At 36.6% G+C, this 26,248-nt stretch overlaps 1 protein-coding gene across 2 annotated transcripts in view; it reads left to right on the top strand.

Annotated features, from left to right (window-relative positions):
* drp2 (dystrophin related protein 2) overlaps positions 1 to 26,248 on the top strand; it is a 169,233-nt gene that overhangs the window by 35,335 nt on the left and 107,650 nt on the right. The window contains exon 2 of one of the 2 annotated variants that reach the window (XM_065273223.1): positions 11,065 to 11,183. The exons of the other annotated variant lie outside the window; for it this stretch is intronic. The gene's annotated coding sequence lies outside the window, so the exon portion shown is untranslated. The remainder of the gene's footprint in view (positions 1 to 11,064; positions 11,184 to 26,248) is intronic. 2 annotated transcript variants of the gene reach the window in all.

Here is a 26,248-nt window from a genome sequence, read left to right as displayed (position 1 = left end):
TTTGAAGTTTGTTTCTATTTCTTACCATTCTTGGACAATTACAACAAATGTGACTGAAGTGCAAACTTACCCTACAGTATAGATGGGGTTAATTGTAACAGGCAGGGGGTTAGTTGCAGGCAAATATTTCAATACTATTTTGTCTATATACTTGAAGTGGATATTGTTTATATATCTGTCTATGAAAGACAGGCTATTACACTATTTATCCCTCATCTAACCATAGTTTAATAGTATAAATGGATACAAATGTCTAAATATGTGAGAAAAGGCAACCCAGTCTGTAAAAACCATACAAAAGTCTCAAAATCAAATTCTGAGATAATGAAAATCAAAGTCTGATTTTAGCTATTCATTTCATTATGATTTCAATCTTTTACATGACCTTATTGAATCAATATTAAAGATATGAACAAAAATAAATTTTGACACACAATTTTTGATAAGACATGCACATTAATTTTATTGGCAGCCAGCAATCATTTGTGTGTAACCTATTTCAAACAACGGCAAGAATTACGCTAATGTTAGCTGCTTTCATATTGTTACTGACGAGGGGTTAGTTGTAACACAGTGTTACAAGTTTGCGTGAGACCGTCTTTTGGCAGCGTGAAAACTATACAGAAAAACAAATCACTCCACTTTGTGCATGATTATCGTTTTCAGACTTGTTCTATACATTAAATGGCAGTACAAGGTGCTTCTGATTTGAAGCTCAAAAAAGTCCACCCATATCAGTATTTAAAAAATATAAATATGTAAAACTTTACAAACTAAAATAACTAACTAAATAACTAATGGTCGATGCACATAGGTTTACATGATGCGGCAAACACATATTTTAAAATTAGGAGCAATACACATGGCGATGTTTTGACAAGCTTTCCGTACGTGTGTCCTCGGAAAACAAGTCACCAGCCGCCACTGCTGAACATTTTGAATATTTTGACATTTTCTTACTAATCTATTCCAAACTAATGAGTGGATGTGTTTTAAATGGCACGACAGACAGTCAACACATTTTTTTTTATTTAAGTTGACTGTGAGAATGATCACAGACTCACCATGGAAACTGATAAAGTTAACTGTAATCAACATTTTTATTAAATATAGTTTTTTCTTCACAACTCCTCTCACTGGTGCATCATCGCTTCAAAAGTTTGACTTATACACTCTTTAAAAATAAAGGTTTTAAAGTTAACCTTTTTATAGCCTGTAGATGCTCACAATTATATTAGAGGGGGGGCCATTCACTGTGGCTCAAGTGCATCATTAAGCCACCGTTTTAACCCTGCCCAAATAATCCTAATGAAAGAAATAGTAAAAAAAATGTTGAACGATCTGACTGTGCAATTCAGTACTACATACAGTAGTATACAGTCTTTTTGCTGTGTTTCAGTAATAATAATAATAGCATTTATAATGTGTTTAGAAACTATTTTCAAAATAGACTTTTTGAAACATAGGCCTATAGAACAGTGTTTTTTAAACTGGGGGGCCGCGAGATGGTGCCAGGGGGGCCCCAGTTTTATGACATTTTATAAAATACATTAATTTATCATGAATTCTCTGTAATTAAACCTAAAAAATTATAAGCCAACTAACCAACAGCACTACTAGGTATAATTTTATATGTTTTGTTTATTTCAAATATTACATTTTAAAACTGTTTTTGTCATAAATTCTCTTTCGGAGGGGGCGCGAAAAAATGCACTGTAAAGGGGGGCCGCACAATGAAAAAGTTTGGGAACCACTGCTATAGAATACAGTGTATTTCTGAAAATTATTCATATGAATTACATTAGTGTTACTAACTGTAAAAATAGTTCGTAGGTTTGTTAGATATGTTCCTCTCTTGTCACGTTATAATGTTATTTCATCATATAATGCCCTCTTTTCTGTACTGGTACAGATGGATTTTCTGTGATCAATGAATGTTTTTGGCTTTAAGACATCAGCTCATCATTAAAGAAGCTGTGCCATGTGTGTTGTCAGATGGTCCAAAGACTTTAGATGAATGAAGACAGAGCCTTTCTTCCGAACAGAATAACACTGAACACAGCTGATTTATGGATTCTTTTAAAGTTCATTCCAGGCTTTGATTCTTGCACAATTTTAGCAAAGTCAATATAATTATAATTCACATACTAAAGATACATTTACAGTAATAAGATATAATAATTTTGGTTACACAGTACCTTGATTTTTATTGGAGACCTTTCCCGTTAATATATAAGTGCCGGCTAAGCACTTTATCTCGCTCTCTCAGCCCCCTCACACCTAAAGATGCCCTTTAGGATTGCTTATGCATACCATACCATGTCTTTTTAGATTTTAGTTGTTTAATTATTTATTAAAGGATTTGGACATTCCCACCCAAGGTGGCCGGCCTAACAAATATATCAGTTTCCTGCATGTTTTGGGATGGTTTGTTGTTTGTCTTGCAAAAGGCAGTATTGACTGGTCTAGATCAATATCACCCAGAATATGAGCTTGATGTATTCCCATCGACCTAAAAGAAAGAACAATCTCACAGAGTCCAGCAAAACTCCATTAGGGAAAAAAGAAAGTGTGAATACAAGTCTGATAATAAGGGCTGTATACACACAGAAGTGGATCACTCCCATATCTACAGTTTTGGTGGCATGGTTTTGGATATACGAAATAGCAGGCATCAGCCTCTATGCTCAAAGACCAGCTGATAAAAGCTGTTTTTTACAGAAACTCAGTTGAAACCCATTTTGGTGAAGAGACTTGACAAAATGAACAGCTCTGCAATGCGCCTGTGCTTAATGGTTGGTACTTGGAAGAGTTTTTGGAACACTTGTTGTTGTTGATGTCATACACTGGCTCTAAAGGGACGTTCACATTATAATGATAACTATAACCATCAAAATATAGTGTTATATTAAAGAGAATAGCAGAGTTCACACCACAACAATAAGGATAAAGATACAAAGAACGATATTATTGGGATCACTTTCTGAGCGTTTTTTTTTCAATTGATGAACGATCAACCATTGGCAGCCAAATCTATTTGAAATTCAAGTGCACACGCATTTGAAATCACAGATGACACGGTATAGAAGCTCATTGCTGAGGTCTATAACATAAAATTACCTCAGGTATGCCGTGCTGATGCAGTTGCTGTGAAATTGACTATATAATGCTTTTTTATTGTACTTCACTGACTACGCCAAAAGGTAAGATATTAGATTACACAAACTAGTTTTACTGTTTAAAGTTAGCCAGTGCTGCGTGTTGAGGACATCTGCTGGTTATACCCGCTGTGTAAATGCAACAGCATATTTATACATTTAATGATGTTAACAATACAACCGTTTTTATTAAAGAAAAAATGCAATATTAGTTAATGCCACTGAAGATAAATTGTTTGCATGAGTACTGCACCTTGTGAGTGAATTAACATAAAGTTATTGTTATTGTCGAGTGGTGTGGACGCTAATATAGTTATCGTTATAGTTAACGTTATCTTTATAATGTGAATGGCTCTATGGCAATATGTAAATTAACTAGGCGAGCTTTACATTTTGCATATTCAAATGAGATTTTACACATAAGAGATTTTAACTCTTTCCCCGCCATTGACAAGTTATCTCGTCAATCCGCATTACCGCTATTATCCACCAGGTGGACGCACTTCCGCAACTTATAAAACACGGAAGTATCGCCCTAGGGGAAACAGCTGTATGTCCTTCCAAGTTTTGAGGATCACTCTGCATCTGATCTTTATCAAAAGTCCTTTACAAAAATGGCATTATCTTAGCTTTTGCTCAAAATTTTGTGTTTTTGAAAAAACCAACCCAAATTTGAGAGGTGATAAAAAGAAAACTAATGAAGGTAGGATGAAAGGTTTTTTTTCAAAGTAGAGGTCTGTTGTTTCATTTAATATATTTTATGTTTATATATTTAAAGAAGAACATTTTCTGGGAGGCATTCAACTTTTGTGAAAATCATGAAAAATGCTGGTGGGGAAAGAGTTAAGGGTTGCCTTTATTTCAGTGCAAACTTTAGATTTCAGAAAACTTTTAGGTTGTACTTTATTATTTAAAACATTACGTTGTCATACATCTACTTTATTAAGAAACTTAATAATGAAATTAAATACATATCAGCAGCATTTATGGAAACTGGTTTCAAAGATGGAGCAGCTTAAATTTTAATGACACAGCATGGCAGCATAATTATTCAATAAAGCCCATTAACATTTGCAATTGAGTTTCACAGCCTTCAGATGAGAATATCAACATGATAGAATTGACTATTGTCCTTCGCCATGCTCCAGTTGGCAATAATGCAAAGAGCATTGAGTTGATAGCCTATCTTACCATCATCCTCTGCAATATTGTTATAGAGACATCAGAGCTTGTAAAGGTTGAGCAAATCTGAGATGATAAAGCTAGCGTTCTAATCTTTCATATAATCTTTCATTTCCCAGCTCTGCCGAACTTTTCGTGTTTTCCCTTTTTGGGTGCAGCGTAGCGTAGCGCGCTTTGTACAGTGGGGATTGGTATAAATCTGTACCCTGGCAGGCAGATACCAGAGGAATTGCGGGAGAAGTGTGTGTATACACTATGCCGGGCAGGCCGCACCTCTTTCTTAGCTTACTTAACCCCATCTCCATCTGTGAGTACAAAGCATGAGTTATTACGTACATATTGCATGTGGATGAAGAGCGTGGCAAAGACAGCATGTGAATATGTGTTTTGTATTTAATGGTCAGTCTCTGTCAAGCATAATCAAGCATAATGCATGATGGGTAATAAGCACTATTTGTGGTAATACTCTTTGAGAGTCTCATTAAAAGACATACTTGGGAATATATATGTGATGATGTGGGTGTATGTTAATGCAGGAGAACTTATATAGTTATGTATAGTACATATAAATAACATTTTACCACTGGTATAAACAGTGTAATGTGGGCTGTCAGTTCCTGTGCAACAGTTTTAACGGGGATAGCTTGACTTCAGAGGTCTCGTGGTGATAAACATGCACATAAGTTATTTTCTCTGGAAACTGATAACAGATATAACTTGGAATGGAGGATGCAGCCAGACCTGGAGGGAATTCTGCACCATTATTTTCAGAGACATTGGGCGGGTGATGATTCAAAAAAATTCTCTATTTGAACCAAAAATAGCGTAGACTTTGTGAAATGTCATTGGGTTGAATGTTAGAATCTAAAATGTCACAATGTAGCGTATAAACACCAGACTACAAATCAAAATTATAATTTTACAAAATAAACCAATAGTTCTGGTGTGCTGTCATATACTTTCCATCTTTCCTGCCCTGAATGCTGTCATTAGCCTTTTAAGCTTTTAAGGAATTGATGCCAATGTGCTGGTGTCCAGTTAAAACAAAGCGAATACGAATAAGAGAGACTGTGTAGGGACCTTGGTTTGTTGTAATGAGTAAGACAGCCATTGTTTGCATCAGCACTTTGAAAAATCCTCTCTGTTAGGTTCAGCCTTCCCCGACAAAGACAGGAAATGAGTGTAAGAGGCTGTGCAGTGATTAAGTGTGGATGCTGAGAGGCAGATGGTAACCTTGGGGACGCTGATGCTGTTATGTGTAGGTGAAAGTAGCAGGAGGTTTTACTTGAGCTGCACTCTCTGTTCCATCAGCCCACCTCCCTCTTCCTCTCTAACTGCTGCTCTGTTTTATTTTTGCATATCTCAATATCTTTTTTGCTGACATAAATACACATTCTGGTCTGTCTGTGTTTCTCTCTGATATAGTGGGATTTCTCATGCTCACACTGGGTTGTTCTAATTAATTTGTGTCTACAAGATATCAGTAGTACAAGTGAAGTTTCATTATTCTTTGTACCAATTTTGATATCGCTGCAAAACATTCTATACTGCAAATAATGAAACCGCAATGAGATTTTAATTAGTCTTTTAAATTGGTTTCCAGTTAAAATATCTAGCTGCCTGTTCCTTCCTGCTGATACTTAGGGGCTTTATTAAGCATTAAAGTAAGTCATAATGTACATTGAAATGAATCTACCCAACTGATATTCATTTTTAAAAATCACCTTATTTTAGTCATATGAGTTTGGTAAAACATAAGAGTGAGAAAATTATTTTTTGGGAAATTAAAATTTTTAAGTAAACTATTAACTCTTTTCCGCCAGCGTTTTTTTTTTAAGTGGCCAGCCAGCGCTAGCATTTTTTAATGTCTTCCAGAAAATGTTGTCCTTTAAATATATAAACATACAATATATCAAATAAAAGAACAGACCCTCAGCTTTAAAGGTTTCATCCTACCTTCATCAAATATGGGTAGGTTTCTTCAAAAATACAAAAAATTGAATTTTTATGAAGGACTTTTGATTAGTGATGATCGCTTTCGAAACACTGCTTTATAAGGCTTCGAAACATTTATTACAACTTTTGTTTCAAATAGGGCTGTCACTTTTGAGAAAAATCAAATTCAAACGGATTTCGAATATCATGCAATGTATCCGAATATATTTGAATATCTGGGCATCCTTTGATACTTGAGATGAAATTAAAATTACTGCTGAGTTAAGCAGATCTCACCTGACTCTGTCGTCTATGTGACACGCGAAAGTCAGCACATGATCCTTTCAAATCCGTTTAAAGACAAATGCTGTTGTTGTTTAATATAAAGTTTACATTGCATTGTAAAAATATGAAATTATCTTCATACATGCTAATTTCATAATGCGAACGTATTAAAACAAGCTTTTTATTCTGCTATAATATTTAACACTATAAACAAAAATGTAATTTTATATACAAACTATAATTCTATCTTGACATGCACATTAGGTTCATGTTGGTCCAATTTGATTTCCTCTCTTGCGCACAGTTGCAGTCGTCGGTCTCACTCTCAGCCTCCTTCCTATTACGAGGTGTTACTGTAAAAAATGCGCTACACATGGCATTTAAAAAACCGGATGGTTTATTTATAGTTCGAATACGGATATTTCACGTCATGTTCGAATGCATATTCGAATATCGAATAAAAAGTGACAGCCCTAGTTTCGAATTATTGGCTTTGGAGCGTGTTTCAAACTGGCCAAGTCATGTGATTTCAGCAAACGAGGCTTCATTACGTCATAACTGTTTCGAAACGTTTTGAAAATCCGATGATTCCCAACTAGGGGGAGTAAATCACAAATGTCTAATATGATTAAGTGAACTCGGGTCAGTTTTATTATAGCCTGGCTCCGCCCTCCTACCTGCTTCCGCTTAATATTAATTTCGCTTCAGTACTACGTCTGGGACTGCTGTGTAGCTTTTCGTTTTCTCCTGCAAAATTCTGCAGGTCCAATCAGCGGACAGAGGGGGGTGGCTAAGAACGATGACGTTGAGGTCGTGCGTCAGTTTGAGCGGAGAAAGACGTGAGAAAAGCTATTTGGTCCGTTGTTGCAAAACTGCAGAATATACAGAAGTTAAAGCCGGAGCAAGAACCAGGTTTGCTAAGTTTTGTTGTTCTGATTATTCTGACTTGTTGTTTCCGGACGGTTTCGGCGCATAATATACGTCACGACCACACGTTAGCGATCGCCTATGGCAGATCCTGAGAAACTCTGGGCAGATCCAATAGTTTTAAAGTTCAACAGAGGACCCTCCTTAACAAAAGTAATGCTTTGCAATGGAGCGTGGCCAGACTCTACAAATGAAATTAATGTACAAGAGTCTGGTTGGACCAAGGTAGTGTTATTATGCAAGTTCATGAAACATTCATCCTTCTGATCAAGTGAAATAATTTATTTTTCTAAAAAACATATTTTTAAAAATGTCTTGCTATTATTTTGTAAAAAGTGTCAAATGTATGGACAGATCTTGTTGCTTTTACACTATTTTGAACAGCAGGTGTCACCAACATGTGTGGTTTTTTGAACACTTAGAAAAACTGAATCAATTTGCGAAGCAATTGGTTCAATTTATTCAAAGCTTTGAAAAGCTTTGTTTCTCCCATCACTACTTGATCAGATTCGGAGCGATGATCAAAACATACATAGAGTTCTTACTGTTTTCCATAAGGGGTTGCTTCCGAGTTTTATAAGTTGGGTATTATCCACCTGGTGGATAATAGTGGAAATACGGATTGCCGAAAAAACTCGTCAGTGGCAGGGAAGCATTTTCTCTTAATTGACGTGTTAAATCGTCAATGGCGGGGAAAGAGTTTTTTTTCTGTCAAAAAATGCATGCTCTAAAAGCACATGTCAATATCTTAAAATGTCCAATAAATCATTAATATTTTAAAGATTTTAGGTCATTCTACTGTAAGGCAAGATGAAATACTGGTTAAGGATGTGATTTGTTTGCAATTTCATTTGCACACAATAAAAAATATAATAATATAAATAAGCAAAATAGGCTTCTGCAGGTCTATAATGGGCATTTCCCACAGTACGTTGCAAGCCGAGAAATCGCTGCACAGCTACAGCTTTTCATGTGAAGTAGAAGCGTTTTGTGCAACACTTATTGCAAATATGTTTACCTTCACTGCGCGTGCCGTGAAGTGGGAGAATTTTGGGTGCACAAGCAAGTCGTTTGAAAATGCCTCCTATTGTAAATGAACTAGACACTCACGGCTGCCACCTACCATGTGAAACGCCCATAAGCCTGTATTTTCACTGCAAGGCCCACTTTCTGACAGTCTCCACTGTAAAAGTGATTTGACCCATAATCAAAAAATCATTTCATGGTCCCAAAGCCATCTTGAAGTTTATCTGAATGAATGCTCCCGATTGCTAGTGACAAAATGTTTCATTATCAGGGGACAGAGGGAATGACAGAAGAGTTAACATGGTGAATGATGGATTAGGTTGTGTGGTAAATGCACTGTAAAAAAATTCCGTAGAAATTTCAATGTTATTGCAGCTGGGTTGCCGGTAATTTACCGTAGATTTACATTTATGTTATTCACTGGCAAGAGTTTGTTTAAAGTTAAATAAATTTTAAATATTAACAAGTCTTTATCTTCACAGAATAAAACTATACAATAACAGCCTCATGCAAAGCATTCTGGGAATCAGAAATCATCATCAACCTTTTTCTGTTTTTTGCTTCAGATTTTGTTTCCCAGTATGTTTTGCTTGATGCTGTTTTTTTAGTTTTACTCTGTAAAGACAAAGACTTGTAAATGTTTAATGTTCATTTAACTTTGAACAAACTCTTGCCAGTAAATAACATAAATGTAAATCTACGGTAAATTACCGGCAACCCAGCTGCAATTTCTACGGAATTTTTTTACAGTGTGCACTTCACCATGGTGCCCTACTTAACGTGACAAGCGTTCTGTTTGTGCAGTTTGTGACTAAATGCTCTTGGTCCTTTGTGACACAGTTTGGTAGAGGCCAAAACATAGCCTGAGTGTTTATCACTGTAGTGACTTTAACACAATATCTCTCTTTGTCTTTCTTTATATCTATTTTCCTTTTCATCTCCATCACTTCGCCACTTATCGCCAAGCCCCTCTTTCAAACCACCTGAGGCTTTCTGTTGGTGAGAAAGCGTAGATGGGTTTTAAAATGCTCTCATTTCGGCTGGAATGGAGAGGAGTTGGATATCAGAGGCAAACACCGTGTGCTAAAGAAATAGTTTGCCAAGAGATGAAAATTTTGTTATCATTTGCAATACTTACCATAATGTGTATACCTTTCCAAGACTGTGATGGTCATTTTATACAATTACAATGAACGTGTGGACTAAACATTTTAATAAGCTAAAGCACAATAGAAGTATTAGGAATACAAGGAATAAAAAAATCATATCCATAATCAGATATATTCAAAAGATAAGACCAGCTTTATTTATTGTGTTTTCAGACAGTAGTCAAACACATACTTAACAATTTAAACAACTCTTGTTTGCATAATTTTTTCAAAATAAAAGTAAGTGCTGCAGTCTCGAATAAACTAGATCAGACTTAAACAGCAAAATTTCAGTGCTATTTTGGAGAATGTGCAAGACTTCAGAAACCGTATTGTAAAAATGCTCATAAAAGAGGTTCATTGATTTTTGTTCCTGGTGGATGTTAAAATTAATGGCTTCTTGTTGCTTGTCAGTCAGAAGTGGGGAAGCAGAAATCTCCTAGGAACTCCCAGGTTTCTTCATTTATCTGGCCTGTGTTTTTCCAAGACCTTCCGACTCACTTCGACACAGATACGCAACACCACAGCCTTGTGTACATGACTGAGGAACACCAGTAAATACAAAGAGACTTACACGTGTACTCTTAACTATAATGTAAATTATGCATGCTTGCTACAACTCTGAAATAGCTCATCTCATTGCCTTGGCTAGTAAAACTACCTGCCAGCTGAACATAAAACTTTAATGGGACTTTTTTGAAGTTTCCATTTTTTTGCTCACCTATGTACTTTGAGCAGGCAGATTTGTGGGTGAGTGACGCACAATTACTCCCAGTCATAGCTTGATCTCTGTCCTATCAACCCTACGCCAGCCCGTTTGTCTTAACAGCTATCAAAATAGGATTTGTGCCCATCGACACCCGCAAAGGTCAGTCGGCGAAAAAGACTTTGGAGATTAAAGAGGAACTCTGCTTTCGTAGCAGCACAGGTGCCAGACCTCAGGCCAAGCCTGAAGCTGTTTGCGGCCCGAGAGCTTGTCCAGGAAGTAATGAAATCTCGGCTTGGCTGACGACTCTCATTGGCATTCCCTCTTCGTTTACCCCCCTTTCCCCGCCATCGGCCATGTATGAGCTCGACTGGCTATTGGGATTGTGTGGAGAGAACGTGCTGTCCCCTGATAAGCAAGTCTCCTTTGATTAGCCAAAAAAGTGCAACCAGAAGGCCCGGGCTTACAGCCTCATGTCAGGCACAGAGGTGGAAGAGCTCGGTATCCTTGGATGCATGGCTCAGAGTACCGTTCGATTTGCCTATGTGGGTACTTGCTTACTTGGCATTCGACCAACATCCAACAAGGGCTTGCATGGAAAGCAAAGAGCAGCTGTGTGTCTGTCTGTTTTCTTTAGTCTCTAATCAGATTTTCTTTTCGGCAGAAGGGTGACGATATGATCCTCTTCTTCTTGTAGGTCCCAGGATACGTGAATTGCCACTGTGTCCTCTGGCTGGCATCTGGTGTCCATCCCCTCTCCACACGGCCTCAGACTCCAGGAACCTGCCGCCACGTCAATCACGTCCTCACAGCTGGGTAATTAATTTCAAGTGCATATTGTAGTCGCCTTCCTTTGACATACAGTAGGGTGAGAGGAGATCAGACATGGGTTTGTTTTTAAGCTTTTAGTCTATACTTCTGTTAATCTGGAGTCCGCAATGAGGCTTTCCAAATTGATGTTGCTCCAGACCAGCATGCCAGTGAGACAGCCCCATTCTCCAGAGAGGTGATCAGAGTTTTCTTTTTGTTGTTTTTGTTCTTGCATCTTTCCAAAGCTAAATGACTGTAAGGGATATTAGCCGTTTGAGAGGTGCCAGCTTGGTTAATGTCAGGTTCCCCTGTGAGTTTTCAAAGTACAGTATTTTAAGTACTGTATGCTCTTTAGAAGAATAGATCTTTGTGAATAAGTCAACATCCTTTGGTGTTAACTCACTTTAATAAGCTTTATATAGCCTCATGAGATTGGCTTTGTTTTTCAACTTTTTAAAGATACTACTTTCTCCTCTTCTACTTTTTGCAATCTTGCCTTGCTTAACCCTGTTTATGGTCAACTTCTTAGAGTTAGGGAAAGTCACTTAATATATTAGATATAAAGATCATATGTGACCCAATCTGTGAAAAAAATTAGGTTTTTTACATTAAAATATTGTGCATAATGTAAAGAACATTCTGTAAAAATATAACTTTGATATGTTTAATATTGACTAAGAGCATGTCAAAGATTAAAATTAAAGTGAAATCAAAGAGTGAAATCTAACTTTGATGCTTCTCATCTCATAATTAGTTTATGAGACTTAAGCCTGGATTTCACATATAACTTATTATTTTAATTTTTTATGTCTGACTTAGGGATGCATAACGATTAATCGCGATTAATCTATAGCAGAATAAAAGTTTTTGTTCATAACATATGTGTGTGAACTGTGTATAATAATTATGTATATTTAAATGTGCACACATCCATGTATAATTGTAAGAAAAAAAGTATATTTATATATTAAGTATTTATATATTATATATATATATTATATAAATTATTGTAAATATACAGTATTTAATGTATATACACATGTAAACATTTTTGTAAAAATATACATGCATGTGTGCATTTATCTATACAAAGAATGAACAAAAACTTTTATTCTGCTATAGATTAATCGTGCTTAATCGTTATGCATCCCTAGACTTAATGCCATTTATCTCAGCATAATGTGCAAAGACAACTAAAAGCACGGTATTTGTAGGTTTCTCATCCATTGTTAACTCTTATCGGTGCTTTTAAAGTAATGCTGTGTTTGCTATGGACAGATGTTAGCCTCCTGTAATAGTTTGCTTGCAGCTACTATTTTTCTGTATCAGGCTTGACAGCTTTGTTTATTATAATGGAAGTGATCTGTTTTCGTCACGTCGCACCACTCAGTGTATTGTAAGCGCTATGTACTATTCTGCTCTGGAGAAGGATGAGGTTTCAAATGTATTCAAAAAGTACATTACTCACATTACTCGCTCAAAAAGTAGTTTGATTGTGTAATGCATGTTTCCTAACTTTTTGCAGCCGATGTGCACAAAGTCTTTTTTCTAAATGCTTTGTGTTAATCAGCGTGCTCCCCAATTTCTAATTGCCTGTGTCGCTTTCTGTGTTGTATAATAACGTATAAAGATAGTTCTTATCTCCAGAACATCTCCATGTGGAGAACATAATGGTTAAGTTAAAAGTGTGTGTAATTGCTTAAGTATTGCTGTAACACCCACGAGATCAAGCGTGCTCGCACAGACAAACACATACACAAACACACACTAACACACAAAGCTTTATAGCAGACAGAATGACCCCGTTTCCCTCATTTAGTTGTACTGACCTTGCATGAGCTGCGTCAATCACTCCCTTTCTGCCAGTAAATCCTCCTCTTATCTTGGGTTTAAACAGAGGAAGCACACATCTGCACTGCATGAGACACCAAGGATTGGGCATGAAAAGAGAGGCAGGTTGTTTCTGATTGCTGTATGTTTAGCTTAGGGCGCTCATGCGAGAGGTGACTGAATGCTGCATATAGCTGTATTTGACATGTTCAGGGTGGCTGGCTGCCTGGGTTAGTTTGAGGATTTGTGTCTGTGTGCTTCAGAAATGGGTGGTATTTTGTTATAGCTGTTGAGGGAAGTTTGTCTCTGGATGTAGAGCTCTGTCATCAGAGTTTTATTGTCCTCCGAGATGTCTGTGAGAACAAGAAGCTTTGCCTTGTGTCTGTAGATACCTTGCCACTGGATGAATGTGTGCTCTGTTTCTCTTTCTGTCTTTCTATCTGTCACTCTCTTAGTTTTTGAAATTGCATGGGAAACACCCTGTTGAGGATTCATGCATTGATCTTGTAGCTTAAAAGCGAGGGGTAACCTTCCGATCTCTTTGATGAAGCCAATACCGAAGTGACTTAAACTGCAATTCATCGACTGGCTCCTAGAGGCTGGCTTTGACATGGAGTCAATTGCCATAGACTCCAATGTTAAAATGCCCAACTTTACAACAGGAAATAACAACCTGGTACAAAACGTGTTTTGGTCTATATAGCTTATTTTGCCCTTCATGACAACTGTAAGGGGGTGAATTTTTTTGTAACTCATGCATTTAAATTATATTAAGCCTTACTGTGCATTCACACCAGACGCGGAAGAGGCGGCAAGCACGAGTGATTTACATAGGCATCCTGCGGCGTGGAATGCGCAGCGTGGATGGTGCGTTCTGCACGAATTGAGCATTGCTGCATGAAACGCGCGAGTTGAAAAATCTGCACTTTGGAGATATTCGCGCCACGTTAACCAATCAGAAGCTTGCTGTAGTAGTGACGTGATTACAGGAAGTGAGCAAAGTCGCAGAAGCCTCTTCCATGACACGAATTTCCGCGTGAATGTCTCGAATGACTAGAATTTCATGTGCGAATGTTCAAGCGTCCAACTAAGCAGGAATAGCGTTTTTGCCTCCTCTACCGCGTCTGGTGTGAATGCACAGTTAAAGTTCTGCATAATTAAGGGCGTGGCCACTTGAGTGATTGGTTAACTGCCACTGCTGTCAGTACAGTCGAGCTAGGCAGGTGTGGTTTCAACAACCAGCCATCTCAGCTTCACCCACACCCACACCCTGCCCCTTTACCCATTTTCGGTTATCCATGAGTGATTCGCAATGAGTCGCAGCCAAGATGCGCCTATTATTGGCTTTAATAGAGCGCCTACTATTGGCTTCAAAAAATCTATTCACACACCTTTGGGGACGTCACGGACACTACGTCCAAATTTTTTACAGTCTATGCTTTAAAGGTGTACATTGCATTAGCAGAGCAAAGACCATGGGTTTGATCCCCAGGGAAAACATGAAGGGGCCAAAAGCCGCTAAACGCTACCTGAGTCAAAAATAAAATAATCAGTCCCTCCAGAAAAACGTGATTATGCGATCGCATGATTCAATGCATAATCAGCCAAAGTCCGCATATTTATGCGGGGGCCACATTTTTTCAAATGCGCCACACTTTCACTGCATAAATTGCAGATTTCCATTCACAAAAGATGCGGGGCTTGCATGATTTCATAATCCTCGCATTTTGAAGCAAAAAGTCACATATATCTTAGCAGAAAGTTGAAAAATTTTGTATTTACTTCACACAAGCGCAAAGTTGCCATGGGAACGTTATGAAGTGATGTGATTGTGACGTGAACATCATTGAAAAGCTGCAAAAGCTGCAAACAGTTTTTGCAAGTTCCCACAGTTTTTGCAAGTTCCCGCAATTTTTTCAAGTTCCAGCAATTTCATTGCATAAAATTGCATAAATATCCGCATATTCCTTTGCATTTTTTTAAGAAAATGTGCCGCAAGATCAAGGATTTTTGCGTTTTTCTGGAAGGACTGAATAATGATATTAATCAAGTTCTCTCTACGCATACTGTGTGTTTATCAAATATTTTTTGCATCAAATATGCTTAATACCATCCTCAGGCCATTCAGAAATATGTTTTTTTTTAGGCAGAATCTATTAAAAGACTGATAAAAAATGCTGATTAACAGGAAATCATGCCAGACGCACTTAGCACTTTTTGCAACTGAGCTCTTCACATATGTTTATCTTGTAATGCACTGTAAGTCGCTTTGGATGAAAATGTGTGCCACATGTATACCCTCTATATGCTTTCTATACTGAAGTCATTCTCTGTGGTACATGTGTGGTTAACACAAATACTTCTGCCCTTTCATGTTATTTTCTCATGTTTAACTCCTCTCCCGTTCATTTATTCCTTCCCACCTCCTTGTGTTATTCTTCTGGAGCAGCTGAGGTGTTTTGTGTGTTTTTCTATTTCTTTCCTGCATTGAGGCATAACTCTGAAGATGAGCTAATGTGGCATCGGTGCCACCAATGTGCCCTCTCACACACTATGTGACTCTGTCTGATAGAGAGACATGAGGTTCAGGCTACAGACTTGCCAGAGGATGCTATTCTCCCTTCCTCTGTATCAGCACAGGGTTCAGGATCCTTCGCACATTGTGACACTGATAAGCTTTATCTCATGTTTGCTTCTGTGTCTGGGTCTGATTTGCGTATTTATTGCAGTTAGATAAATAGTATGTTTCTGTCGACACATATAAATATATTTATAGATTTTTCCTTGGTATTGGTTCATTGATTGATCTATTAAATTGTATTTGTACTGTTATCTGTACATATCTACATTCTGTGCATACTGAGCAATTTATCAGAGAATACACTGCCACAAAGGCGTATGCGTGTGTATGTTAGGGTGAAATCGGGCAAAGGCCAGACTGGATGCGCTTGTGCAAAATTAAATGCACGTCAGCGGGCAGGCGTTCATACAAGATTAACAGGACGTGACATTTGCTCGGTTGAAGACAGATGCTTGATTCATTTTTTGGTTCAAGAAAATTGTGATCTAACTGGATTGTCAAATCATGAGTTTTAACTTGTGAACCCTGTCTGATATGTTTATTCATGAATCAAATGTTGATACTTTATTCATGAATTTGCAAGGACAGGTTAGGGTGGATTTTCGAGACTGAACACTTGGAATTTTTAATATCTTTAATATCTTTAAAACTGCCTTTCTGTTTTAGTACTTGAGAGCATCAGGATTCATTAAATGAAATAGAAAAGAGTGATTATTAAAAAATATTTCAGTTTTAGATTATTCTTTTAATCTTTAGTGATCGAATATGATCCATTTACAGGTCTGATTCCTGATTCAAATTTAGCTAGATTATGTAACGACAAGGAAACTTTACATTAAAACTGTGTTCATGCCTGTCAAGCATTGAAGTGTTTGAACATAATTTCATGCATCCATAACTAAGTCTCTTTACTTAATTTTCCAGTCTGGTAATCCTGATGATTCTACAGCCGATGCAGATTTAATTTGCTTTCAGAAGAGGGTTTTGACCCTCAAGCAACAAGTGAAAAGGTGTTACAGCAAGGAATAAACAATCTATACAATTAAACAAACAAAAATGCAATTTCATTGCACGCTGCTTTGGTAGAGTGACAACTTCTTCTTTTTTATCAAAGTTATTAACTTAAGTTCTCTTTACTGTGTCAGATCAATTAGCTGCCATTATAATCCACAGCTTTGAGTGTCTCTAAATGGTCTCTAGACACTGCGGTAAAACCACAGCAGTGTGACAGCCACTGGAACAGGTCATTCAGATTTGGCTGTGGGTCATAGAATGAAATGGGAAAACAGTTGTAAACAACATTATGTCTAGACAACTGCGTTTTGCATTTGAATTGTTTTTTTGTGCTGTGTCAGTGGCACAGCTAATAAGCTTTGCATCCAAATGCAGGAAATACTATTACATTAGTTTTTGGGCAGGGGTAATATTTCATGGAAGAATCTGAAGGAACGCTGACAAAGAGAAACCCAGACATATCAAAGTTTTTCACCACAAAGTTTTGTGTTGAGGAAGCTTCCTCAGCCTTACATATATTATATAAAACTTTAAAGATGCTGAGCCCTATCATACACCCTGGCGCAATGCAGCACAATGCGTAACGCAAGTGTCTTTGCTAGTATGAACCCGGATCAATGATCATTTTCACATTTAGCGCCATGTTGTTTAAATAGCAAATGCATTTGCGCCCACGGGCATTCTGGTCTGAAAACGAGATGTGTTCAGGCACATTGTTGGCGCCTTGCTATTTTAAGGCAACTAAACATTTTTATATATAAAAATTTAAGGATTAAAATTTAAAAGATTATTATTAAGTGTCTTGGACATAAATGAGGAATGATTATGAGACGTTAGAAGGCATAAAGAGCTGCTTCAACTGTAGTAAGTAATTAAATATTTTGTGTTAAACAAATGCAAATATTGAATCTATTTTTAAATGTTTTTTTAAATGCTAACCCATGGATTTATTGTATATGATACTTTGTACCTTGGCGCTGTCCGAGTGCTGAAAGATTTCGTCTCTCCACACGTTTGTAAATTCTAAATCTCCTGTTTGTTACAAATAAAGTATTTTTTGGAGTACAAACCTTTTTTTTTGCATATTTAAATTATTCTTTAAGATTACACAGATCATGTAGCTATTCATACATTTACAGCTATTAAAAGCCTGCTAATTCTACTTCCATGACTGAAAAAAGCTAAATTTCAATACAAATGAACAAACAACGCAATTTTTTACATCAATCTTAAACTGTGGTATTCTTCTTCTGCTTAATTTTTCAGCTAACAAATTCCACCATCTAAATAGGTAATCGGCATGGCGTGAGCGCAACTGTCTTTCAGAGGGGACGAGAGCTGAGACTCTCATTGGTTTATTGCACGTTACTCCCAAAACACACCCATTACCAGGGCCGGCGCCACGAGGGGGCGTGAGGGGGCGTCGCCCCCTCACTGGCACTATCCCGCCCCCTTAGATCACCATTAATGTTGAATGGGATTTTAATGATAAAATGCGCTATTTAAAAATCACGTTTGCCTTGTGTATTGTCTTCCTAAAGTGAATTTTAAAGTCTAATTATTTAACAAAACAAAAAAACAAGTGTGCATGTATTCTACCGTGACACACGCCCACTCATGTTTAGCCTATAGGCTTGTTCGAATTCTTCAAGCGAAGACGTCAAAATGCCGCGAGAGCGAGACGAAACGACACTTAGTATGATTTCTCGAATCGTTCTCGCGGTACTTTGACGTCATTTGGTTGTTGGTTCTTGCAGCCGCGCCTGAAGTTGAACAAGTTTGTGTTGACGGCTTGAGGCACGCCGACAATGAGCCCGCGTTCTGAGTCTCAGAGGGAAATCAAGATGTCGAAGTGGGAAATTATATAAAAATTTACAGACAGGAGTGTGAGAGTGACCTGGGCCTGCCCTGTAGCAATGGATATATGGAAAATAGCATTGGAAGTTCTACAAACCGGACTCCGGATTGTCACACATCAATTAATGCCGTGGCGTGGATGAATTATCGGAGCATTTCAGGTGCAAAGATCCAAATGTTCGGCTGTCATTAAGTCAATTCGGGCACCATTAACTTCAGCCAGACTGTACATAGTTTTGAAAAGTTCAGATGTTCATGTTCTTCAGCATCCTTGCAAGTCAACGTACAACCAACAGCCTATTATTGTTCTGCATTTAACGTTAAAGGTAAGCCTGTTCGATCTCTCTCTCACACACACCTGTTTATCAGGAGTAAATAGATAAAAAAACAGACATTGTTAAATTTATAATTAACGATTTTGAATTAGCCTATCATACAGCATAGCTGTATATGTAAACGAGTTATTGTCATTTTGCTATTGTGGTTCTGTAGCTGCTTAATCGCTAGCTTATGGTGCATTACTTGTGGCAGTTAAAATAACTACGTTATATGATCAAATTGAACCAAAATGTTGATCAAATGTTGCGTTTGGACCGTTTTTGGGCTGAAAACCATCAACTCTATTTGCCAACACTGCCCCCCACCATTACGTAAAATGTATTTCTACCTCTGGGTTTGAACTTCAAATGAGCAGTGTTGTGCTAATATGTAACGTTAGGTATGCGTTTTGTTGTTGTTGTTGTATTGTTCAGAGCTCTGTACGTTGCTCACTATAGCTGTAGTTTTTGTGGTTGTATACAGAGATGTTTGTTTATAACACTTTAAAACTTAATGTACCAAACCTATGTATTTTCTAGCTGGGGGAATTATATGCATTCATTTGATCGCCCCCTCTGGTATTTTAGACGCCCCCTCATCAGCGTTCGGCTGGCGCCGGCACTGCCCATTACTCAATACGAGAATAGAAACAACCCTTTTAGACTGTGCGCTTGGCGCACAAATAGAGCCGGGCAAAAACATAGATTAATAGATTTTTCGATTAATCGTTTTTTTTTCTGTGGTTGATTCAAAATCGATTCTCACAGTCCACGAATCGACTTTTTTCCAATTTAATTTCCGCAAACATTGAATGTAAGATTAAAGTTAATCTAATTACTAGTCTTCTCCACTAGATGTCACCCTTTTTTTTGCCTTGCACAATGTTACTAGGAGCGAGTGGCGAGCCTGTCATTCATTCATTCAGTCTATATTCTAATATATTATAATAAAATATAATATTCTATATAATCTATATTCATTGAGTTGAATTGAGAATCGAGTATAAAAATTGAGTCGAGAATCGAGTATAAAAATTGAGCCGAGAATCGGAATCTAAAATCGGATTGAGAATCGAATCGATTTGATAGCTTGTGAATTGAAATTGAATCGATCTGGAACATCTGAATCGATACCCAGCCTTAAACACAAACGTTTTTTTCTGTCGTTAAATTAGCAAATGTGAATTCAGTGGATTCACCCGACTGTGCGCTGTGTGCTTTAGACAATGCGCTTAGATCATTAAAATACGGGCCAGACTTTTTTTAGCAACCCTAATTTCGAATAATAATCTGTTCAGGCTAGGCGTTAACATTCTTCTGTTTTTCTACACTGTTGTCAAAATATGTTTACCCCTAGCTGTCACTGGGGCAGTATGGTCGCATATATACCATTATTTATAGATATGTATAAATTTTGTACTAATACGTTCCTTTGAGATATTAATATGAACTCTTTAGGTGCAAACTATATTTTTTAGAGGGTACAGCCCCAGTGATAGCTAGTGTACATATTTTGATCTTTTTTTTTCTGACTGTGTATTAAGAAGTACAGATTTTATGTACTGTAAAAAGTGGAAAAGTTCGGTCAACTTAAAAAAAATATTTCAATTGGTAACACCTAAAAACACCTACGTTTATTCAACTTTAAAAATTTCACTTTAGTTTCACTCTAGGTGAAAAATTTAAGTTGAATAAACTTACATTTTTAAGTGTTACCAGTCAAAATAACTGTTTAAGTTGAACTGACTTTTTACTTTTTACAGTTTACAAAACAAAATAAATATTTTTTTATCCTTGTTTTTTTATGTTTAAGACAAAAAAATAGTTTAGAAAGAAACAGTACATTATAAACAACTCATACTTTTCAAAATTTTAATACACTGTAAAAAAATTCATTGTTGCACGCTTCATTTTTTAGGTTGAATCAACTAGAACAAGATCTATCATTGGACCCACAATATGACCAGAAGACATATTTCTAATATAGCTATATGTTATAGAGCCCTTCTTCCAATTTAAGAAATGCTTTAATGTCACATTGTTCTCTAATTCTTATTTACTTCTAATTTAAGTGAGATATATCACAGCTCACCCTACTTACCTGTTCTTCTAAAATGATTCCTACTGTTTTGTATGGATATAGTTAGATTTTTGCATCATACTTGGTTTTACGGTAGTAGGTCACAGATAAGGGTTGTAGAGTCTTTCTGCAGGCAAAGCATTTGAGCCTAAGGCTAATTCATCCTACTCAGGAAGAGCAAGCATTGGCTGTGCTTCAAGACCAGCCACCACCAAGCCACCCTAATTATGATAGGATTAATCCTCTCTACAAAATGCTGCGGCTGGGTGCAAACGTTTCCTTATTTTGGCTTAGCACAGATGTTTCCATCTCTGCCTATTCATTCCTTTCATTTTTGGCTGAGCACCTTGTCTTTTCATTAACTTTTTCCAAGCATCTTTATCTTTCATTTGAGATTCTGAAGTGCCAGTGTGCTCTCATCTAAATCAATCAATGTAATTATTTGCTTGATTGAACCCCTTAATTATTTCTTGCGGGTTTATTTTGCAATATTCAGAAGATACTCTTGACTGCGGTAAAGGGTGGAGATTTTTAAGAGCTGTAGGACACATATCTGTTAGCTAAAATATAAAGGCATAATAGAGTCGACATATTAAAGGATCCCACATACATTACTGCTTATTCTGACAGACAGAGCGCTTGAAGTAAGGACTCAAAATGTAGTAAGTCACTACCAATTTATTTAACAGGAAAAGTTCACAACAAAATAAAGTTTTTGTCATCAATTACTCACCCTTAAGCTGTTTCAGGCCATTATTGTTTTCTGTCCTCTGTGAAAGGCCAGAATGGACAATATCTTAAGCTAAAGGCGCCCACACTGTTCGTTCTGAAGGGCTTAAGGCAGATTTCTTTGACCCTGGCAACATATCTGATATCTGTTGCTGGCTGAAATATGATTGGTTAAATCATAAATACACTACTGGAAACAGCGCAATCAAGAGAAAAGCTATGAACATTTAATAGACATTCATGGAAAAATATATTAAAATATAAATCAGTGATATAGATAGTATTAATGCCAGCAGAGAAGGCTTTGCTGGCCCTGATGGCCCACCACTGACAAAATGTCCTAAAACAGGTTTTGCATAAAATAAAAGGGGATGGTGATTTTTAAATGTCAAGCTCCAAAACATGTATCATAAAAGTATAATGCAGTGCATTAAAAGTAGTATACTGTATAAGTATTTATAAGCCATATGATAACTTTTGTGAGGAAAAGGTGCCGCTCTTGGTTGTATGTCACTGACTCCAAACGTTACTGGTTTATGAATCATGTGTCAAGTGTAGTGCACACAAAGCATAACATGGCTTTAATATGTTTAGGACTATTATATGGAAAATATGTAGAATTATATGCTTGTAACCTAATGCAAATAATGTTAAAGAACATATTATTTTGTAGTTTTTCAAATTCTGTGATTTAGGGATCAGACCTGAATAGCACAATTACTTTCTTGCAGCTTGAAGTTATCCTTTGCTTTGCCCTTTAAGGGTGCAACAATGCGATTTTAAATTTGCCCTTACGGTCTCATTAATTCATCAAACAACCAATATGTTGCAAAACCCAGAAATAATTACTGGTTGCATAGCTGCCTGCTGGTATAGGAGCACGTATAAATAGCTTATGTCAAAGGAGAGATGAATCATTAACCAACTGCAATGTAGCTTACGTGCATTATTAGCTAAAAGAATTGTATTTAATAGCCCACCATGTTCCTGGCAGCCTTTCTCCAGATGGTGTAATGCATGGGATGAGGTCACGCCCCCATGTTGCTAGAGATGTAAATGCGGTTGTGGGTAATTTCTGTGAACTGCATTATACTTATAATAGGTTGGCTTTTTTACATGCATAATTATGCATAGTTTAATAGCTGGTTTAAAGCCGTGAACGAAATTTTTCAATGACAAACTACTTTTAATATGCAATGGAGTCAGTAATTGACTAAAAAGGAAATAAACAAAGTACTGTATGCTGTTATCTTTATAAGTGTAATTTGTTAATGTTCGAGGTGTGGGATTTTGGAACCTAAAAATGTGTCATAGACCAAAAAATGCTCTTTTGTGTGAGCAAGCAGGACAGCCATGCTTGAAAGAAAATTCCCTGTAAATGTATCAAATGTGGTAATATTAGGTAAATAACCTCTGCATTTTCCACCTTGCTCTGTCAGCATATAAAGGATCTAAATCCTGCATCATAAATCCTGCCCGGATAAAACATCGCAAACTGAACTTTTTTAAAACTGTCAATCATTCTCGACTGATCTGGGATCAACAACTTAAACCTAGGGGTCTTTTTGGAGGGCATATGAACATTCGTAGCCTCACCCCAAAGTCTGAACAAATACATCATCTTCTCACTAACTCTAATTTAGACTTTTTAGGCCTGTCAGAATCGTGGTTACATAACAACTCTCCGTCGGGCGCATTACATGTACCCGGGTATAATATCTTTAGACGGGACAGATCTGAGGGAAGAGGGGGAGGGGTTATGATTTATATAAAAGACCACATTAACTGTCATCAAATATGTTGGCCTTTTGATCATGATTTGGAGTGTATTGGGTTGAATATTGTGCTCTCATCTGAAATGTCCTTTGTGCTCATTGTTGTATACCGCCCTCCCTCCAATAATAATGATTTTTATATTACTTTTAAAAAGCTACTTCAAGCGTGTGATTTTAAAACGGAGGTAATATTACTTGGAGATCTAAATTGTAATTGGCTAAATAAGACTAATAGGAAACCCCTTAAGCAGATCACAGACAGTCTAGATTTTACCCAATTGTTGGAAGGTCCAACTAGAATAACCACATCATCGCAAACACAGATAGATTTAATATTCAGTAATAAGCCCGAGCGAATTGTAAAAACGTTTAATTTTATTACTGGACTGTCTGACCATAATCTGACATTACTGTCAAGAAAACTTACAAAAAAGCGTTTTCATCATTCTAATAAATCTGTGGAGCAACTTAGGATCCCAAAGAATGAAATGGATAATTTTCAAAGGGCAGTACAGCAGACTAAATGGTCAGATATTCTTACCGGGATCAATATAGACGAAGTCAGCAAGATGTTTGCAACTAAGCTACAAAGTTTAGTTAAGGAGTTTACTAGAAAGGTAAAAGGAAAGAAAAAAACAAATGCACTCCCCTGGCTTAATAATGACATTTTTAATCTGATGAAAGAAAGGGATTTTGCTTTAAAAAGATCATTAAAAACAAAGTTAAATAGTGATAGGTATAGGTTCACCTCACTACGTAATCAAGTAGTCAAAGTAATTAGAAAAGCTAAAGCTAACTTTTTTATAAAAATTATTAATGAGGGAAAGGGTAATACAAAGCTGATCTGGGAACAGATTAAGAATGTGATGGGAATTAGCCATAGGCTTAGAAACCGGGTAGAACTGAATTTGAATGGTAAATTGATACAAGATCCATCTGAAATAGCTATAGCTTTTAATGAATATTTTATTAATTCTGTGAATGAAATTGCAGTGAATTTTCCTCCAATAAATGGAGATATTGTTGAAATAGATAAAAGTAAGCCATCTTTTATCATTCAACCTATTTCTGAAATTAAAACTCAGGCAATTATTAATTCTTTTAAAAACTCAACAGCAAAAGATATTTATGGAATGGATTCTAAAATGCTTAAATCCCTGAATGAACATCTAGCCTACCCTATCACACATATTGTTAACCAGTCAGTATTACAGGGGATATTCCCAACTATTTGGAAGACTGCAATTGTATCTCCTATATTTAAGTCAAATGACCCTCTAATTTTATCTAATTACCGCCCAATCAGTATTTTACCTGTGGTCTCCAAGGTTGCTGAAAAATGTGTATCAGAGCAACTTGTTTCTTTTCTTAATAATAGTCCATTTACTCTTCATCCGATGCAGTTTGGCTTCCGGGCCCATCACTCTGCAGAAACTGCCAATTGTTTCTTTGTAGAAACTGTCCGAGCAATGGTTGACAAGGGAGGTGTTGTTGGTGCTGTGTTTTTAGACCTGCGTAAAGCTTTTGACACAGTTAACCATCAGGTACTTATTGCCAAATTATCTACTTTTAATTTTTCCCCTTCTGCAATCAAATGGATTGAGTCATATTTAACTGGTAGAACTCAATACGTTTCCATTAATAATTATCGTTCATCAGTTCTTAATCTATCTACAGGGGTACCACAAGGTTCGATACTTGGCCCGCTTTTGTTTAGTTTATATATTAATGATCTGCCATCAGTTTGTCCAGATATCAGTACATTAATGTATGCGGACGATACTGTAATATATGTGCATGCCAAGACAGAACATCTGGCTGCTGCCAAACTGACCATAGCTATGGATCACATTACTAATTGGCTAAATCGTTCGTGTCTTCAACTAAATGTAAATAAAACAGTGGGAATGTTTTTCACAAAGAGACAAAGTAATATTGTGTCAAATATAATGATCTCAGGTCAAAACATCAGTATTGTGCCACAATTTAAGTATTTGGGTGTTATTATTGATTCTAATCTCTCTTTTAAACCTCATATTAAGAAAGTGTGCAATAGGGTTAAGTTTACATTAGCAAATTTTAGATATATTAGAAATGCACTTACTTTTAATGCTGCTAAATTATTTATGGATGCCATGATTGTGTCACATCTGACATATTGTCTGACAAGCTGGGGACAAATAAATAGCTTATCACTAAAGCCAATAGCAATTCTTTATAAAAAAACTCTTAAAGTATTGGCCCAGAAGCCTAACAGTTCACATCATTGTATCATTCTTGATGACCATAAACTGTTAAGCTGGGAAGATGTAATTAAATACAAAAATATCTGTCTGGTTTATAAAATTCTGCATAATAAGGCTCCTACTCCTCTTAATTCATTTATAATCCAACGTAAAAATAGCAGTCAGATCACCAGAAGCACTACACGTGGTGATCTTTCAATCCCATTTAGGAAAAGCACATTTGGTCAATTATCATTTTCTGTTACAGCAATACAAAACTGGAATTCATTGCCCACCACAATTAAAGACCTACATACATATTCCGTCTTTACTACACATCTTAAAAGCTGGCTATCCGTCAATTATAAATGCACACATTAATCAGACAGATGTGATGGGCATTTGATGTGACATGGTCATGCTGCTGCTGTTAGATCTTTGTTGGCTGCCTTAATGTTTGGTTATGTATGTGTTTTAATGTGGCTCCTGCATAATTATATGTGAAATCTGTACTGCTCCCATGTATGTAACAGGCTTTATGTTTTTGTAATTGGTGTTTTTTGACTGTGCTTGTCTAAATTGTGTGTCGCAGGATTGTATATTTTATTCTCTTTTGTTTAGTTCTGTTGTAATATAACTGTAATGTATTTTGTTTGATGTATG

The sequence above is a fragment of the Paramisgurnus dabryanus genome, chromosome 16 (genome assembly GCF_030506205.2).
Source record: "Paramisgurnus dabryanus chromosome 16, PD_genome_1.1, whole genome shotgun sequence".
Lineage (NCBI taxonomy): Eukaryota > Metazoa > Chordata > Actinopteri > Cypriniformes > Cobitidae > Paramisgurnus > Paramisgurnus dabryanus.
The sequence above is the reverse complement of the archived record's forward strand: the minus strand, read 5'-3'. Positions and strand labels throughout refer to the sequence as shown.